Source organism: Salvelinus fontinalis, chromosome 20 (assembly GCF_029448725.1).
Source record: "Salvelinus fontinalis isolate EN_2023a chromosome 20, ASM2944872v1, whole genome shotgun sequence".
NCBI classification, from domain to species: Eukaryota; Metazoa; Chordata; class Actinopteri; order Salmoniformes; family Salmonidae; genus Salvelinus; species Salvelinus fontinalis.
The window spans coordinates 13,265,499-13,286,225 of NC_074684.1; the positions used below are offsets into that span (position 1 = coordinate 13,265,499).

At 42.1% G+C, this 20,727-nt stretch overlaps 1 protein-coding gene across 1 annotated transcript in view; it reads left to right on the plus strand.

Moving 5' to 3' along the window:
• Positions 1-20,727, plus strand: part of prima1 (proline rich membrane anchor 1) — a 63,671-nt gene that overhangs the window by 37,474 nt on the left and 5,470 nt on the right. The window lies entirely within an intron of this gene.

A 20,727-nucleotide genomic window follows, 5' to 3' on the forward strand; every position in this document is an offset into this window, starting at 1 on the left:
CAACTACATTTTCATCAGAAGATACTTCAATGTATCGAATAATCTCTGCTCTGACAGATGACTTTGTCTCCTTTCTTCTTGCTGATCTTGTTGCGGAGGCCAGAGAACAGTCTGGAGGTTTTGGCAGGTGGTTGTTCTTCTTCTTCTCCACTGCTGCTCTCTGTAACGGTGACTTTACGTGCCTCAGCCAAAACGAGGTCTGAAAAAAATTCATAAAATGATGTATACGATCAAGAATATAACAGTACACATTATACATGAAAAAAAGAACATTATTATTTGAATGCAAGTGACATAGAAAATGTTGCATGTTGCAATGCATTGTACCTACCAATCAGACTCTCCTTCAATTCAGCTTTATCTTCATGTGGTATGCGGACATCATGATCAAGCCAGAACGAGCAAAAGATGGGTCCAGTAGTGCAGCCCTTATGTATACACTACCGTTCAAAGGTTTGGGGTCACTTAGAAATGTCCTAGTTTTTGAAAGAACAGCACTTTTTTTGTCCATTAAAATAACATAAAATTGATCAGAAATACAGTGTAGACATTGTTAATGTTGTAAATGACTTTTTTTAATGGAATATCTACATAGGCGTACAGAGGCCCATTATCAGCAACCATCACTCCTGTGTTCCAATGGCACGTTGTTAGCTAATCCAAGTTTATAATTTTAAAAGGCTAATTGATCATTAGAAAACCCTTTTGCAATTTTGTTTGCACAGCGGAAAACTGTTCTGCTGTTTAAAGAAGAAATAAAACTGGCCTTCTTTAGACTAGTTGGGTATCTGGAGCATCAGCTTTTGTGGGTTCGATTACCAGCTCAAAATGGCCAGAAACAATGACTTCTCTTCTGAAACTCATCAGTCTATTCTTGTTCTGAGAAAGGAAGGCTATTCCATGCGAGAAATTGCCAAGAAACTGAAGATCTCGTACAACGCTGTGTACTACTCCCTTCAGCGAACTGCGCAAACTGGCTCTAACTAGAATAGAAAGAGGAGTGGGAGGCTCCGGTGCACAACTGAGCAAGAGGACAAGTACATTCGATCCCTGATCTCGCAGGGATTGCCCATGCCTGATTTGGATAGGGTAATGGTTTCGTTACTACAAGGTTAAACCGGTCAAACCTTTCACATGGTTTTTTCAAATATTTGTCATTTAGCAGTTGCTTTTATCCAAAGCCCCTTACGGTCATGCATACAGTTTTCGTATGGATGGCCCTAGAGGTAATTGAACCCATGATCTAAGCATCTATGTTGATCAAGGTATTTGGAGATACTCTCCCACATAAAAAAATACTATCGTATAATTACTGTCTATGGTATAAATACTGTAGTATTAATATATTTATTAACTATAGTATTCACTAGTGATGGGATGATTGATACCAGAGCTCCGACACGCTGATGCAGTTTTCAAAGCACTACTGATTTGACACAACGTATCAATGCTTGCATCAAAGTAACAATTCACATTACCATCTGACAGGTGTCGAACTTGTAACAGACCGCCGACCTCTGCTGGAAGCTTTTTGTCACAAGGAGAAGGAATCTATCCGGAAATTGTAGCACTCTAGTATCGACTCTTGAGAGATTCTATTTAGATGTTTTTTCTTTCTCCAACAGTGATTGTAAATGAAACCGCTCTTGTAGTTGTTATTGTTAATGGAGCGGTCGAAATGTACATAATTGTTACCTGGAGGAAAATGGGGGAGGGTCATGCAACATCAAGTGTGCCTAGTGTCGTCTCAATGATATGATCTGTAGCCTATACTATAGTCCGTAGGCCTAGGATATATGAAGAGCATGCTAGCACAGTTCAAGAAATAGAATGAAGAAAATATTTACAAAATAAACTAAAGTAAAAAAGAAAAGAAAAAGTAGCACAATAAAATAACGAGGGTGTATACAGGGGGTACCGGTACCTAGTCAATGTGCGGGGGTACAGGTTAGTCAAGATAATTTGTACATGTAGGTAGGGGTAAAGTGACTATGCATAGATAATAAACAGCGAGTAGCAGCAGTGTAAAAACAAAAAGGGGGGTGTCAATGTAAATTGTCCCGGGTGGCCAATTGATAAAATGCTCAGGAGCCTTATGGCTTGGTGCTAGAAGCTGTTAAGAAGCCTTTTGGACATAGACTTGGTGCTCCGGTACCGCTTGCCGTGCGGTAGCAGAGAGAACAGTCTATGACAGGTGAGTGGAGTCATTGACAATTTTTTGGGCCTTCCTCTGACACCACCTAGTAAATACAGTAAGTTTGGACACCCCTGCTCATTCCAGGGTTTTTCTTTATTTTTTACTATTTTCTACATTGTAGAATAAAAGTGCAGACATCAAAACTATGAAATAACACATATGGAATCATGTAGTAGCCAAAAAAAGTGTCAAACAATCAAAATATATTTTATATTTGAGATTCTTCAAAGTAGCCACCCCCAGCCAAATGTATATGATCTGTGTCGTTGTTCAGCCCCGACTCGGTGAAACAAAAGATATTACAGCTTTTAATGTCCCGTAAGTAAGATAGTCTCGACCGGAGATCAGTGATTGCACGTTGGGCTTGGTCTCGGAGAAGCAGTATATCCTTCGTGTTGGACTCATTAAAGAAAAAATCTTTGTCCAGTTCGAGGTGAGTAATCGCTGTTCTGATGTCCAGAAGCTCTTTTCGGTCATAAGAGATGGTAGCAGCAACGTTATATACAAAAACACACAAAATAGCACAGTTGGTTAGGAGCCCATAAAACAGCAGCCATCCCCTCCGGGCGCCATTGAAACTAGGCTACACTGCATTACACACTGTAATGAATAGGTGTTCTCAATCATGAGCCCCAGCCTTCACTGCTCTTGCTGATGTAAACACTTTTATGCCTAACCAATGACTGTGCTGTGGCACTTCAGGAGTTGAGTCAAAGACTTCTTCCAAAAGATTTTGTTATTTGTCCAAAGATGCAATATCTGTGTGCGTGGACTAGGCCTACTAATGTCCTGTTTAGTTTGAGAGGGAGAATACAATATGTTTCATTGCCCATAATGAAGCTTTTTAATCACACTTATTGACCTCACAATAAGAAATATTCTCGTAATTTACATAATTGACATTACTATCAAGAAGCAGCCACGGAGATGGACAGAGCATGGGTGCTGAATGTAGGCTAATATGAGAAGGAATAATTCAGTCTTCATTTTAATTTGAGTTTAGGCTGCTAACAACAAGAGGGCTTTGTGTTGGAGGCTTTTTCTTCCTATTCAAGATAAGAGGTAGGCCTACCTATTTGACAGATTTGACAGATGAAATTATATTTTCTCAGAGTGCAAATAAGATTATAGATTCATGCAGTGCTTCTATATCTTTTCACCTTTATCGTTGTCCGCGGTTTTCTGCGAATCCACAACCTTCAGGCTACTTTGCCATGTAATGCTTACAAAACGAAGAACAGTTTCTAAAACTGCATATCTAAGGATCTTATTTTGGGTATAGGGGAGGGTGACTTGTTTATTTAAAGCGTTCAGGGAGGATCAGGTAAAAATATATTTTACTGAAGGGAGGGCTATCCATTTTTATTTCAGAGAGGTCCGATTTTCTCCAGGTATCCCACATTATACAGTGCCTTCGGAAAGTATTCAGACCCCTTCACTTTTCCACAATTTGTTAAGTTACAGCCTTATTCTAAAATGGATGAAATAAAAAAAACAGGTTTTTAGAAATTTTTGCAAATGTATTGAAAATTTAAAAAAGATACCTTACTTACATAAGTATTCAGACCCTTTACTATGAGACTAGTAATTGAGCTCAGGTGCATCCTGTTTCCATTGATCATCCTTGAGATGTTTCTTCAACTTGATTGGAGTCCACCTGTGGTAAATTCAATTGATTGGACATGATTTGGAAAGGCACACACCTGTCTGTATAAGGTCCCACAGTTCAAATCAAATCAAATCAAATTTTATTAGTCACATACACATGGTTAGCAGATGTTAATGCGAGTGTAGCGAAATTCTTGTGCTTCTAGTTCCGACAATGCAGTAATAACAACAAGTAATCTAACCTAACAATTCCGCAACTACTACCTTATACACGCAAGTGTAAAGGGATAAAGAATATGTACATAGAGATATATGAATGAGTGATGGTACAGAACGGCATAGGCAATGGTGCAGTACATGGTATAGAGTACGGTATATACCTATGAGATGAGTACTGTAGGGTATGTAAACATAAAGTGGCATAGTTGTCCATGTATTACATAAGATGGCAAGATGCAGTAGATGATATAGAGTACAGTATATACATATACATAAGAGATGTGTAATGTAGGGTATGTAAACATTATATTAGGTGGCATTGTTTAAAGTGGCTGGTGGTACATTTTTACATAATTTCCATCAATTCCCATTTTTAAAGTGGCTGGAGTTGAGTCAGTATGTTGGCAGCGGCCGCTAAATGTTAGTGGTGGCTGTTTAACAGTCTGATGGCCTTGAGATAGAAGCTGTTTTTCAGTCTCTCGGTCCCTGCTTGGATGCACCTGTACTGACCTCGCCTTCTGGATGATAGCGGGGTGAACAGGCAGTGGCTTGGGTGGTTGTTGTCCTTGATGATCTTTATGGCCTTCCTGTGACATCGGGTGGTGTAGGTGTCCTGGAGGGCAGGTAGTTTGCCCCGGGTGATGCGTTCTGCCGACCTCACTACCCTCTGGAGAGCCTTACGGTTGTGTGCGGAGCAGTTGCCGTACCAGGCGGTGATACAGCCCGACAGGATGCTCTCGATTGTGCATCTGTAGAAGTTTGTGAGTGCTTTTGGTGACAAGCCGAATTTCTTCAGCCTCCTGAGGTTGAAGAGGCGCTGCTGCGCCTTCTTCACAACGCTGTCTGTGTGGGTGGACCAATTCAGTTTGTCCGTGATGTGTACACCGAGGAACTTAAAACTTTCCACCTTCTCCACTACTGACCCGTCGATGTGGATAGGGGGGTGCTCCCTCTGCTGTTTCCTGAAGTCCACAATCATCTCCTTTGTTTTGTTGACGTTGAGTGTGAGGTTATTTTCCTGACACCACACTCCGAGGGCCCTCACCTCCTCCCTGTAGGCCGTCTCGTCGTTGTTGGTAATCAAGCCTACCACTGTAGTGTCGTCCGCAAACTTGATAATTGAGTTGGAGGCGTGCATGGCCACGCAGTCGTGGGTGAACAGGGAGTACAGGAGAGGGCTCAGAACGCACCCTTGTGGGGCCCCAGTGTTGAGGATCAGTGGGGTGGAGATGTTGTTACCTACCCTCACCACCTGGGGGCGGCCCGTCAGGAAGTCCAGGACCCAGTTGCACAGGGCGGGGTCGAGACCCAGGGTCTCGAGCTTGATGACGAGTTTGGAGGTTACTATGGTGTTAAATCCTGAGCTGTAGTCGATGAACAGCATTCTCACATAGGTATTCCTCTTGTCCAGATGGGTTAGGGCAGTGTACAGTGTGGTTGCGATTGCGTCGTCTGTGGACCTATTGGGTCGTTAAGCAAATTGGAGTGGGTCTAGGGTGTCCGGTAGGGTGGAGGTGATATGGTCCTTGACTAGTCTCTCAAAGCACTTCATGATGACGGAAGTGAGTGCTACGGGGCGGTAGTCGTTTAGCTCAGTTACCTTAGCTTTCTTGGGAACAGGAACAATGGTGGCCCTCTTGAAGCATGTGGGAACAGCAGACTGGGATAAGGATTGATTGAATATGTCCGTAAACACACCAGCCAGCTGGTCTGCGCATGCTCTGAGGACGCGGCTGGGAATGCTGACAGTTGACAGTGCATGTCAGAGCAAAAACCAAGCCATGAGGTTGAAGGATTGTCTGTAGAGCTCAGAGACAGGATTGTGTTGAGCACAGATCTGGGGAAGGGTATCAAAACATTTCTGCAGCATTGAAGGTCCCCAAGAACACAGTGGCCTACATAATTCTTAAATGGAAACAGTTTGGAACCACCAAGACTCTTCCTAGAGCTGGCCTCCCGGCCAAACTAAGCAATCGGGGGAGAAGGGCCTTGGTCAGGGAGGTGACAAAGATGAATGGAGCAAAGTACAGAGAGATCCTTGATGAAGTGCTCAGGACCTCAGACTGGGGTGTGGATTCACCTTCCAACAGGACAACGACCCTAAGCACACAGCCAAGACAACGAAGGAGTGGCTTCGGGACAAGTCTCTGAATGTCCTTGAGTGGCCCAGCCAGAGCCCGGACTTGAACCCGATGGAACATCTCTGGAGAGACCTGAAAATAGAGAAAATAGAGAAGAGTGGGAGAAGAATGGGAGAAACTCCCCAATACAGGTGTGCCAAGCTTGTAGCGTCATACCCAAAAAGACTCAATGCTGTAATCACTGCCAAAGGTGCTTCAACAAAGTACTGAGTAAAGGGTCTGAATACTTATGTAAATGTGATATTTCATTTATTATATATATATATATATAAATGAACAAACATTTCTACAAATTTTGCTTTGTGATTATGTGGTATTGTGTATAGATTGATGAGGAAAACAAATATTTAATTAATTTAAAATAAGGCTGTAACGTAACAAAAATGTGTGAAAAGTCAAGGGGTCTGAATACTTTCCGAAGGCACTGTAAATAACATACAGCCCCTAATTATCACATTATTGATCCAAAGTGTTTTGGTAATATGTAAAAGTGATTTGAAAAAGTTTATTTTAAACCCAAAGTTGACAAGCAGTTACCACGTGATAAATGACGTACAAAGCTTTGACTTCTGCTGGATACTACTTCCAGGCTTAGTCTACATATTCTTCTCTACAGTATTTCTAACCTGGCAGGTTGCTCTTTTATTTAATTTTTATTTGACGTTTATTTAACCAGGTAGGCTAGTTGAGAACAAGTTCTCATTTGCAACTGCGACCTGGCCAAGATAAAGCAAAGCAGTTCGACACATACAATAACACAGAGTTATACTTGGAATAAACAAACATACAATCAATAATACAGTAGAAAAGTCTATATACAGCATGTGCAAATGAGGTATGACACGGGAGGTAAGGCAATAAATAGGCCATGGTGGTGAAGTAATTACAATATAGCAATTAAACGGTGGTATGGTAGAATGTGCAGAGGATGAATGTGCAAGTAGAGATACTGGGGTGCAAAGCAGCAAGAAAAATAAATAAATACAGTATGGGGATGAGGTAGTTGGATGGGCTATTTACAGATGGGCTATGTACAGGTTCAGTGATCTGTGAGCTGCTCTGACATCTGGTGCATGAAGCTAGTGAGGGAGATATGAGTCTCCAGCTTCGGTGATTTTTGCAGTTCATTCCAGTCATTGGCAGCAGAGAACTGGAAGGTGGCCAAAGGAGGCATTGGCTTTGGGGGTGACCAGTGAGATATACCTGCTGGAGCGCGTGCTACGGGTGGATGCTGCTATGGTGACCAGTGAGCTAAGATAAGGCGGGGCATTACCTAGCAAAGACTTGTAGATGAACTGGAGCCAGTGGGTTTAGCGACGAGTATGAAGCGAGGGCCAGCCAACGAGAGCGTACAGGTCGCAGTGGTGGGTAGTATATGGGGCTTTGGTGACAAAATGGATGTTACTGTGATAGACTACATCCAGTTTGCGGAGTAGAGTATTGGAGGCTATTTTGTAAATGACATCGCCGAAGTCGAGGATTGGTAGGATGGTGAGTTTTACGAGGGTATGTTTGGCAGCATGAGTGAAGGATGCTTTGTTGCGAAATAGGAAGCCGATTCTAGATCTAATTTTGGATTGGAGATGTTTAATGTGAGTCTAGAAGGAGAGTTTACAGTCTAACCAGACACCTAGGTATTTGTAGTTGTACACATATTCTAAGTCAGAACCGTCCAGAGTAGTGATGCTGGACGGGCGGGCAGGTGCGGGCAGCGATCGGTTGAAGAGCATGCATTTAGTTTTACTTGCATTTAAGAGCAGTTGGAGGCCACGGAAGGAGAGTTGTATGGCATTGAAGCTCGTCTGGAGGTTAGTTAACGCCAAAGGGCCAGAGGTATACACATTGGTGTCGTCTGCGTAGAGGTGGATCAAAGAATCAACAGCAGCAAGAGTGTCACGGCCATCAACAGAAGTAGACCAAGGTGCAGCGTGGTGAGCGTACATAATCCTTTTTGACCAACTGAACTCTATCAGAGAAGTAGTTGGTGAACCAGGCGAGGCAATCATTTGAGAAACCAAGGCTGTTGAGTCTGCCAATAAGAATGTTGTGATTGACAGAGTCGAAAGCCTTAGCCTGGTCGATGAATACGGCTGCACAGTAATGTCTCTTATCGATGGCGGTTATGATATCGTTTAGGACATTGAGCGTGGCTGAGGTGCACCCATGACCAGCTCGGAAACCAGATTGTATAGCGGAGAAGGTACGGTGGGATTCGAAATGGTCGGTAATCTGTTAGTTAACTTGGCCTGCGAAGACCTTAGAAAGGCAGGGTCCGGGTATTGTAGCCCAGGAGTGGCTGATGGGCCTCTTTAGCTAGCTGGGAGAAAGGGCTTAGCATGGGCTAGCTCCAGGCTAATTGGTGCTTGCTTCGTGACCGACGTTAGCCAGGAGTAGTCACTCGGATAGCAGCTAGCTAGCTGCGATGATCCAGGTGAAAATGTCCAGAGTTTGCGGTAGGAATCCGGGGATTTGGAGAGAAAAAATGTCCGGTAGGCTCTTATTTGAGTCGCGTTGTACAAACTGGTGAGATCTTTCCGAGCTAAAGGCTAGCTGATGAGCGCTAGCAGTGGTTAGCTGACTACTAGCTAGTAGCTAGTGAGCTGGCTAGCTTCTTTTGGGGGATCCTGTATTCGAGGTAAATAAGAAATACTTCAGAAAAAACAGATCCACACCACATTGGGTGAGGCGGGTTGCAGGAGAGTATTTTGAAGTTGAGGTTAAGAAAAATATATATCAAAAAGATATGCGAAGAAAAAGATATAAAAAGATATATACATGGGACACAACAAGATGAAGGACAAAGACGTCTGACTGCTACGCCATCTTGGATTGCTCTGCCTCTAGAGCAGTGGTGATTGAGTCTCTTGCCTTGTGGAGGCACAGGATCAAATCACCATATTATTGTTTTCCTGTGAACACTGGCTACATTGTATTTCTAACTTTTAAATTATGAGTTTTGATAATCAATACCCAGGGGATAAGTGGGGAAGATGGGTGACACCTGGAGGGGGGTGGAGACAAGCACAAGGACAGGTGAAACAGATCAGGGAGGGACAGTTCTCCTATGGGGACAGCCGCAGTCCCCCTTTGGAACCCTTTTTTCTAAGAGTGCACTAATACAACAGCTCAGAGAGAGAGATGTTGTTTATTAACAAGTAATATTTTTTCTCTCAAAAGGGTAGAGGTAAAAATAAATCATTTTGGAGTCACTTTTATTGTAAATAAGAATATAATATGTTTCAAACACTTCTACATTAATGTGGATGTAACCATGATTACAGATAATCCTGAATAAATTGTGAATAATGATGAGTGAGAAAGTTAAAGAGGGACAACGATCAGGGACAACGATCATAGCCCCAAGACATGCTAACGTCTCACCATTACCAATAACAGGGGAGGTTAGAATGTATTGGGGGTATGATTTTGACCCTCTGTAACTTTCTCACTTTCTCACTTATTCCGGATTATCTGTAATCATATTAGCACTTGTATTACTATAAAATAATATATTTGACCAATATTTTTCAGCATACAATATAGCTCAGTATTGAATTATTTATTTTATACAGTCATTATTGCTCATCTTTATCAATGGTGTCAATAATGTCAGACATTTCTTTGTAGACCTACCTTAGTACACACCATGGTATACTATGGTAAACTAAACTATGTGCTATAGTACCCTATGGTAAAAAGTCTTATAGGACAGTCTATTGCAGTGTAGTACAAAATGCTATAGTAAGTGAGTGGTATTACAGTTTTTCACAATTGGGTACAAGCATTATTTTTGTCAATTTTCAAAACAGAGTCCACAAGACACAGAATTCTGTGGCCTTTTGCAAAACAGTAAATGTGTTTTCAAAATGTTTTTGCCTTCTCGAAACCTAAATACATTCATCAAAACTACATTATATCATCAAACTTACAAATAGATTTATCAAAAGAACATGACTGCCTGTGAAAAGATGAATGCAATCATGCTTATCTCTTGAGTCCAAGCAGACAACATTTCCAGTAGATCAATACATTTTCTTTGCCGTCACTAAATCATGATGATCATAATTGGAAGAATAACTATCCAAAGGTGCAGAATTATGGGCAATACTCTCCTTTTATGCATAGTCAAACAAACTATTTCATACACATCAAATCAAGTTATGTTCCTGATAATTGTTTTAAATTAAAAGCACATTGTCTGCGGGATTCATTCATCGGTATCATCACAATCTTATTCCATGTATTCATGGTTTGCTCATTGTTCTGTAGACTTTCCATTGGTGCACAGCAACAGTACCCACAATGTTGAAGATGATGACTTAGGAGTAACCCAAAGTTACTTAGACGTGACCACCTGCATTCTCTGCATCTCAGCATTTCCGCAATATTGTAAAAAATCATAACAATGACAATCCCCTCTTTCCATATATTGTACATGGTATGACACTGATAGAATGATTTAGAATTTTGCACAGTAATGATTTAGAATTTTGTGCAGAAATATTTTATAGATTTTCTGTAACAGTGATCTCAATTGCACACATTTCTCTTTTGATCAAAGCGATGTGTTATATTCTGTGAACAGAACACTTAACAGTGAATTTTGTAATCACTGTAGAGATTTGTATTTAAAGTTTTGTAAATGTTGGTCTAAAATATGCAAGTCAGGTACTAATGCAAAAAAAGCTCTGTAAATGTATTTGAGCATTTGAACTGTGCTGTTCTGCTATAGATATGTTTAGACAGAGATCCACAGATTGCTTGTACGCGATTGAGAAAAACGGTATTGACTGAAAGGTACTACAGTGTGTAGTGTATTCTACAGTATACTACAAAATTATATAGTAAGCACTACCCGATCGAGGGATACTACATTGTGAGTATAGTATTCTACAGTATACTACAAAAACTTTTAGTAAGCACTACGTAATCGAAGGATACTGCCGTGTGTAGTATAGTTTTCTACAGTATACTGCAGAATACTATATAATTATATAGTAAGTACTATAGTATTCTATAGTAAACTGTGGTACTTTTTTATACGGGCTTGCTTGTTACTGGAGTAACCGCCAAAGACAGTATTTTTGCAAATGTAAAAAAACAAATATTGCGAAAACACAATCTCAAAAACACAGTCCATCCGGTTTCTACAAAGTGAGAGGCTTGCGTAAAAGGGTCTTGAAATATTTATGTCCACCTGCAATGTGTTATGAGCCACCTGTCATGTGTGTACTACACACTATCTATTATTGAGGGGCCAGAGCCGAGGGCCCATTGAGGGCCCGTCTGTGTGCGGCCCTACAAGGGGGGCCAGCTGGGTTATTTTTGGCCCTGAACTCAGCTCCGCAATGAAACATCCCCATGGTGCCATCCTGCACGCACAACGCTCTACTATACAACACACACACACATACACTCCAAGTCTTATGTGGATGGATGGGGATTGCAGGTGCTAGCGAATACATTTCTAAGAGAAGGGGAAGAGCTAGCACAGCACATTCCAAACTGGGCCAGGCTAGGATGGGGGACATAGAAATATAAATACTAGAGTGGCCTTATTAGTTAGGAGTTCCCTGTCCAGGGATACTCTGTAGGTAATGTGAAATGTGAGTGTACATCCACACAGTAAATTACAGACTAAAAGGGCAGGAAAAAACTCACCAACACATTGCGGCTATAATTGCTAGCTACAGGTGACTGCCAAAATAAAATAAACACCCACATAAAGTCTCTTAATAGTGCGTTGGGCCACCACCAGCCTTCAGAACCGCTTCAATGCGCCTTTGCATAGATTCTTCAAGTGTCTGGATCTCTATTGGGCAACTGGGAATTTTTATACACTACATGATGGGATGTTAATTGCTTAATTAACTCAGGAACCACACCTGCTTTCTACAATATACAGTACCAGTCAAAGGTTTGGACACACCTACTCATTGGTTTTTATTTTTAGTGAATACATCAAAACTATGAAATAACACTCATGGAATCATATAGTAAAGTGTTAAACAAATCAAAATATATTTTATATTTGAGGTTCTTCAAAGTAGCCACTCTTTGCCTTGATGACAGCTTTGCACGTCTTGGCATTCTCTCAACCAGCTTCATGAGGTAGTCACCTGGAATGCATTTACATTTTTTATTTAACCTTTATTTAACTAGGCAAGTCAGTTAAGAACAAATTCTTAATTACAATGACAGCCTAGGAACAGTGGGTTAACTGCCTTGTTCAAGGGCAGAACAGATTTTTACCTTGTCAGCTCAGGGATTCGATCTAGCAACCTTTTGGTTACTGGCCCAACGCTCTAACCTGCCGCCCCAATTAACAGGTGTGCCTTGTTAAAAGTTAATTTGTGGAATTTCTTTCCTTCTTAATGCGTTTGAGCCAATCAGTTGTGTTGTGAAAAGGTAGGGTTGGTACACAAAAGATAGCCCTATTTGGTAAAATGCGATGTCCATATTATGGCAAGAACAGCTCAAATAAGCAAAGAGAAACAACAGTCCTTCATTACTTTAAGACATGAAGGTCAGTCAATGTGGAAAATTTCAAGAACTTTTAAAGTTTCTTCATGTGCAGTCGCAAAAACCATCAAGCGCTATGATGAATCTGGCTTTCAATGAGGACCGCCACAGGAAATTAAGACCCAGAGTTACCTCTGCTACAGAGGATAATTCATTACAGTTACCTGCACCTAAGATTGCAGACCAAATAAATGCTTCACAGAGTTCAAGTAACAGACACATCTCAACATCAACTGTTTAGAAGAGACTCAGGTCTTCATGGTCGAATTGCTGCAAAGAATCCACTACTAACGGACACCAATAATAAGAAGAGACTTGCTTGGTTCAAGAAACATGAGCAGTGGAAAGCTGTCCAAATTTGAGATTTTTGGTTCAACCACCGTGTCTTTGTGAGACGCAGAGTAGGTGAACGGATGATCTCCACATGTGTGGTTCCCACCGTGAAGCATGGAGGAGGAGGTGTGATGGTGTGGGGGTGCTTTGCTGGTGACACTGTCTGTGATCTATTGAGAATTCAAGGCACACTTAACCAGCATGGCTACCACAACATTCTGCAGAGTTACGCCATCCCATCTGGTTTGCACTTAGTGGGACTATCATTTGTTTTTCAACAGGAAAATGACCCAACACACATCCAGGCCGAGTAAGGGCTATTTGACCAAGAAGGAGAGTAATGGAGTGCTGCATCAGATAACCTGGCCTCCACAATCACCCGACCTCAACCCAATTGAGATGGTTAGGGATGATTGGACCGCAGAGTGAAGGAAAAGCAGCCAACAAGTGATCCGCATAGGTGGGAACTCCTTCAAGACTGTTGGGAAAGCATTAGAGGTGAAGCTAGTTGAGACAATGCCAAGAGTGTGCAAAACTGACATTAAGGCAAAGGGTGGTTACTTTGAAGAATATCAAATAGGAAATATATTTTGATTTGTTTAACACTTGTTTTGGTTACTACAGGATTCCATGTGTGTTATTTAATAGTTTTGATATCTTCACTATTATTTTACAATATAGGAAATAGTACAAATAAAGAAAAACCCTTGAATGAGTAGGTGTGTCCAAACTTTTGACTGGTACTGTATTTTTTTTATCCCTCATTTACTCAAGTGTTTCCTTTATTTTGGCAGTTATCTGTAGTTAGCGGTGTGCGCCATAGTAGCAGACATTGTGTGGTGACGACATCACCCGCCCTGAGACCTAGAAGTTCACTGGGTTTTCTAGGTCAGTGGTAGGACTGTACTCCTTGAGTATGACGTGTTGTTGTTTCGAGCCACCTGGTTTGAGCCAAGGTCAAGACAGGGAAGGGATCTAGCACAATAGGCAAATCTGACACGTCTTATTGATGTCATTTTTGTTTGATCAAAATAGACAACCATAATAAAACATCTTTCCCTGGTTGGTTGGTCAAGTTGGCTGTAATATGATTATATTATGTCTTCTCAACAAGAAAACCATCTTAAACAGTTTGTGCAAAATTTGGACGAACAGCGTTTTCACAGATTTGTCTGCTCAAAAATGTATTTAAATGTGGACACCCACGTCATAAACGTTGATCTGGAAGTTCTGGAATGTACCATTATATTGCAAAAAACATGCTGCTGTATTCCTGAATTTTTCCTGAACTCACACTTTGAGAGGTGTTTTACAGTTCACCCATATCAATATCCCAATTTCAACTCATCTCTGGTGGACGTCCTACAGTACATAAACATAAATGGTACCGTAGATCTGTCATGATACCACGGGATGCGTGTGATAACGAGCAGCATTAGATAACGAGCAGCATTAGTTCCGGTGCTTTGGACAAATCACGATTTCACAGGTGTTAGCGTCTTTTGAGTTTCAGAAGGGGAGGGGAAATTTGTTCCATAGACTTGCCCGTGAATCACAAAGAGAGAGTGCGGTGCTCTTCGTTACGATTCCTTATCTCTTCTCTTAACACATATGGACCCAGAACTTAGTTGAGCATCTGACCAATTACACAAGACTTTAGTTCTGGGTTAACCAAGATTACATTTAAATTATTATACTGAATGTGTCATGCTGTCAGGTTTTTTTATGCTTCTTTTCCTTTTTATGCTGCTGTGAAAAAATTATATTTGAGTAACGCTCAAAGTTGCGTCTGTTTAATTGCTGGAAATGTTTATACATTTAAGCTCCAGGAAACATTAGTCTCTGTTTTGGGTCACAGTAGTATTTACTGCATAGTGTATCATTGTGTACATAGAGATAAGAAGTGCTGTACTTGTAAATGTTTACTTGATCTCCATTTGCTGGTAATGGTGATTGAAGTCAGTGCTGTGACTGGAAGACATGTTTGGCTTACCACTTCCCTGTGAAGACACACACACACACACACACACACACACACACACACACGCACACGCACACGCACACACGCACGCACACGCACACGCACACACAGTCAACCAAGGCAGTCGCCAAGTCCTCTTAAGGACCATGGGAAAGGGTCTGGTCACTTCTAGGACTTCAGTCTCAAGGTTTTGCTGTCCGTCAGGGAAAGGAGGCGAGGAAGGTTTGAGTGTGTGTGTGTGCGTGCGTGTTTGTGCGTGTTTGCCAGCTGAGTCAGCCCAAATGAAAGGAGTGACGCAGCGACTCTGCTGAAAGCTCATTTCTTGACTCTCCCCCTGGCACGTTATGTAAGGCCCCAAGGCCCTCAGCAGAGAGCCACCACAGAGCAGCCAGTTACAATGGGTATGGCTAGACCAGTGGCCAAAACAACAAAAACTACTACAGCCATCAAAATAACTGCAGAACTTCTACTGCTGCCTATAGCCTACTCATCTTGAGAAGGAACTTGGCTCATAAATGGCTTCTTTTGAAACAGATCAGGCAGTTTAGTCTACTTCTAACAGAGGCACATTGACTTTCAACTTATGATATAGGCCCTACAACATTTGACTCACTACTTTGTAACTGAGGAGGGGACAACCAACAGAGGAGTGGCTTTCGGCCCCCTCAGCAGCCATTTTGGGGCTTGATAGTTCTCAGTCACTCACTTGCTCAGGATGACTCCTTGAAAAAGACAGAGGGCTTACTAGCAGAGGGACAGGAGTGATGGTGTGATTATAGTAAATGAATCACAGACCCATGGCTTCTACTTGAGAATATTTAGTATGTGGTTGTGTCACTGACTCCGCTGCTACTGAATGACTATATGGTCAGCATAAGGAATTAGCGTTATCCTTGACAATGAAAGATTGGGAGTTTCATGCCCTGACTCATATTCAGCAATGATTCAGTAATGGTCTTCTCTGATGGACTCTGGTGTATGTTTTAGGGTAATGACCCTTGGATGGCATGGTAGCCTGTAGCAGCAGAGTATGTTTGAAAGCATCTGGGGCCCTCAATTTGTGTGCTGTGAATTTCTTTGCTGTGAACGTCAGTCTCTGGTACTGTACCATGCCTTAAATTGGTGTGTGAAGAAGGGAGTGAAAGGGTAGGAGGCTGGTGCGGTCTGCAAAGATTGTCTCCTCACAAAAGATTTGACATTTTAAATGGCTGACTGAGCTTACTGTATTTGAACAATACAGTTAGCTCATCGTAAAGATTGCTAATAGTTTCTTCTGGCATCGTAAAGGATGCTCGTTCGTATAGACCCATTTCCTGTCCGTAACATGAAAAGTTCCACGCGCAACTCCGAAACCTCTTTGTGTACCTAGCAGTGGATACGATCACATGCAATTTCAAATGCAGCTCGTGCAAGTTAACTAACATGTAATCACATGCTTATCGTCTACAACATTACAGATGTCATCAGAGGATTGATTACCTAGCAATCCAGCGAGTCAAAGTAAAATATCACAAATAGGGTAATAGAAGAATAATATAATTGTTGAACATAGCTATAGCCATCAGTGTTGCGTGTTTTCATGGTCATCACTCGCTCACTGTTAAGTTTGTCAAGGTCCCAGCGTTAGCTATCCTGCTACAGAGCCTGTTGATGTCGGGATGTGCGCGCATCACTCGAATGTGATGTTTGATGATAAACAGAAAATGGTACTATGCCCCTCATGAGTGTACATCCTCAAGTCCTTGAGGATGGGCCATATTCAATCAAAATCATGTTTGCAGGACAGGTGGCCTGGCTACAGGACGTGTCTCATCCACCCATCCCAGAGGGACCCAGATTGTTTTTACAGTATCACTACAAATGAGCAAAAGCATTCCCGACCATTGCTGAAACGTTGAGAGAGGTGCTACCCCAGATAAGTAGTAGGGAAAGTGACTGGATTAATGTGTATGGGCTGAGGGGCTTCAGAACTGAGAAAGTTTCCTATTAGTTTGTTTTTAAGGGTTTCAGACAGACCGAGGCCTTGTATCCCAAAACAGTCACCAGGCAAAGTTGAGATACCTCACCCTCCATAATGCTGATTAAGTATGGGGCGAAAAATTATAATGCCAACAAAGGGGATTGTCTCACACTACAGCTACGTATGAGGAGCATACACATCACGGACAAACTGAATTGGTCCACCTACACAGACAGCGTGGTGAAGAAGGCGCAGCAGCACCTCTTCAACCTCAGGAGGCTGAAGAAATTCGGCTTGTCACCAAAAGCACTCACAAACTTTTACAGATGCACAATCGAGAGCATCCTGTCGGGCTGTATCACCTGGTACGGCAACTGCTCCGCCCACAACCGTAAGGCTCTCCAGAGGGTAGTGAGGTCTGCACAACGCATCACCGGGGGCAAAGTACGTGCCCTCCAGGACACCTACACCACCCGATGTCACAGGAAGGCCATAAAGATCATCAAGGACAACAACCACCCGAGCCACTGCCTGTTCACCCCGCTATCATCCAGAAGGCGAGGTCAGTACAGGTGCATCAAAGCAAGGACCGAGAGACTGAAAAACAGCTTCTATCTCAAGGTCATCAGACTGTTAAAGTGAGTGGCTGATGCTGTAACAGTTTTAACTTCATGGAGTCCCCTCGCCCCGACCCGGGCGCGAACCAGGGACCCTCTGCACACATCAACAACAGTCACCCACGAAGCGTCGTTACCCATTGCTCCACAAAAGCCGCGGCCCTTGCAGAGCAAGGGGAACCACTACTTCAAGGTTTCAGAGCAAGTGACGTCACCGACTGAAAGGCTGCTAGCGCGCACCACCGCTACCTAGCTAGCCATTTCACATCGGTTACACTGCCAACATACTGACTCAACTCCAGCCACTTTAACGATGGAAAAATGTATGGAAAAATGTATCACGAGCCACTTTAAACAATGCCACTTCATATAATGTTTACATACTCTACATTACTCATCTCAAATGTATATACTGTACTCTATACCATCTACTGCATCTTGCCATCTTGAGGTAATACATGTCTCACTAGCCACTTTAAACAATGCCACTTTTATATGTTTACATACCCTACATTACTCATCTCATATGTATATACTGTACTCGATACCATCTACTGCATCTTGCCTATGCCGTTCTGTACCATCACTCATTCAAATATCTTTATGTACATATTCTTAATTCCTTTACACTTGTGTGTATAAGGTAGTTGTTGTGAAATTGATAGGCTAGATTACTCATTGGTTATTACTGCATTGTCGGAACTAGAAGCACAAGCATTTCGCTACACTTGCATTAACATCTGCTAACCATGTGTATGTGACAAATACAATTTGATTTGATTTGATATAGCCATTTTCAGTGTCTTTCCCTGAAAAAGCAAACAGCATATCCAGACTTTATTCAGGTTGAAAAAGCCAAGGGATCTTATAGAGATCTGTATGTCCATCTTATTTGTCTGTTACCATTATGGACACAGCACGACGGTCCACATCATCTAAAAGTGACATTATGGGGAGAACGATCACAGAGCCCTCCCAGGACCTCCTGGACACATTGATCAAGCCCAGTCTTGCCATCCCTGCAGGGACCCATAATTGAGTTATTTGGGTCCTTGCCTGAAAGGGTCACATATCTTGGATCTCTTAATTAGGGGAGCGACAGGATGGGTAGGTTGAGTTAGGGAAGGAGGCCACTGTGTTCGCTCACGGGGCCATTAAAGGCGGCAGAAAGTCATTTGGAGAACAGGATAACTCACTTTGATGACCCTCAGCAGCTGTGAATCAGCCACTGCAATATACTGCTCACTGGCTGCATTATACCAGGCCCAGCTCTAAGCTCTCCAGGTCTAAGATCTTAAACGCTGGTGGCCATTTTTTATTCATATTTACAAATGAAAGCTGTTGTGTGGATTTACGTCTTATCTATCCGCAGGGAAGTATACCTCTTGGGAGAAGTGTGTTTGTCACATTTTTCATTTAGATTCCATTATTTTATTTTTTTGATTAGACGAGTTTAATGTGTCACATGCATTAAACTCGGACTAAATCCTTGTGCACAGCCAGTTACTTACACAATAGTATGTTTGTGGTTTAGATAGGCCTTCCTCTACAATCATAATATTAAATGGCTTTCGTAACCAACTCCTGTGTGCTTTTTGTTTTAATCACAGAGCTTTTCAACATAAGAGTAGGTATACAGTAGCTTGGATTCTATTAACTATTGATCTCAAGATCTTCAGATCTTTGACCTATCCTTAAGACAGATTTTTGGTAGAAAAGACAAGTGATGTGCGCATTGGCTTCAGTGGAGGGCAATGGAAGATGTTACACACCTCCTCATTTCTGAAACTGCAGATTCTGCAGAGTAGTGTCAGATGGTATGATTGGTTGACTGAGGTTTGCTCACTTCCATCCAGTTTGGCTACTTTCCTTGCTAGCATTTGTTAGAATGCTAATGGATTTGATAGGCTATATGTAGTATTATGTGCATGGCTAGCCAACTAGCTAGCCTTGTCTAGTAAGACGAGTGTTGCTGGCAAACTTTTTATTTTTTATTTTTTTTATTTCACCTTTATTTAACCAGGTAGGCTAGTTGAGAACAAGTTGTCATTTGCAACTGCGACCTGGCCAAGATAAAGCAAAGCAGTTCGACACATACTACAACACAGAGTTACACATGGAATAAACAAACATACAATCAATAATACAGTAGAAAAATCTATATACAGCATGTGCAAATGAGGTAGGATAAGAGAAGTAAAGGCAATAAATAGGCCATGGTGGCAAAGTAATTACAATATAGCAATTAAACACTGGAATGGTAGAATGTGCAGAAGATGAATGTGCAAGTAGAGATACTGGGGTGCAAAGGAGCAAGAAAAATAAATAAATACAGTATGGGGATGAGGTAGTTTGGATGGGCTTTTTACAGATGAGTTATGTACAGGTTCAGTGATCTGTGAGCTGCTCTGACAGCTGGTGCTTAAAGCTAGTGAGGGAGGTAAGAGTCTCCAGTTTTAGTGATTTTTGCAGTTCGTTCCAGTCATTGGCAGCAGAGAACTGGAAGGAGAGGCGGCTAAAGGAAGAATTGGCTTTGAGGGTGACCAGTGAGATATACCTGCTGGAGCGCGTGCTACGGGTGGGTGTTGCTATGGTGACCAGTGAGCTGAGATAAGGCGGGGCATTACCTAGCAGAGACTTGTAGATTACCTGGAGCCAATGGGTTTGGCGACCAGTATGAAGCGAGGGCCAGCCAACGAGAGCGTACAGGTCGCAGTGGTGGGTAGTATATGGGGCTTTGGTGACAAAACGGATGGCACTCTGATAGACTGCATCCAATTTGTTGAGTAGAGTGTTGGAGGCTATTTTGTAAATGACATAGCCGAAGTCGAGAATCGGTAGGATGGTCAGTTTTACGAGGGTATGTTTGGCAGCATGAGTGAAGGATGCTTTGTTGCGAAATAGGAAGCTGATTCTAGATTTAATTTTGGATTGGAGATGTTTAATGTGAGTCTGGAAGGAGAGTTTACAGTCTAACCAGACACCTAGGTATTTGTAGTTGTACACATATTCTAAGTCAGAACCGTCCAGGCCACGGAAGGAGAGTTGTATGGCATGGAAGCTCATCTGGAGGTTAGTTAACACAGTGAAAGAAGGGCCAGAGGTATACAGAATGGTGTCGTCTGCGTAGAGGTGGATCAAAGAATCAC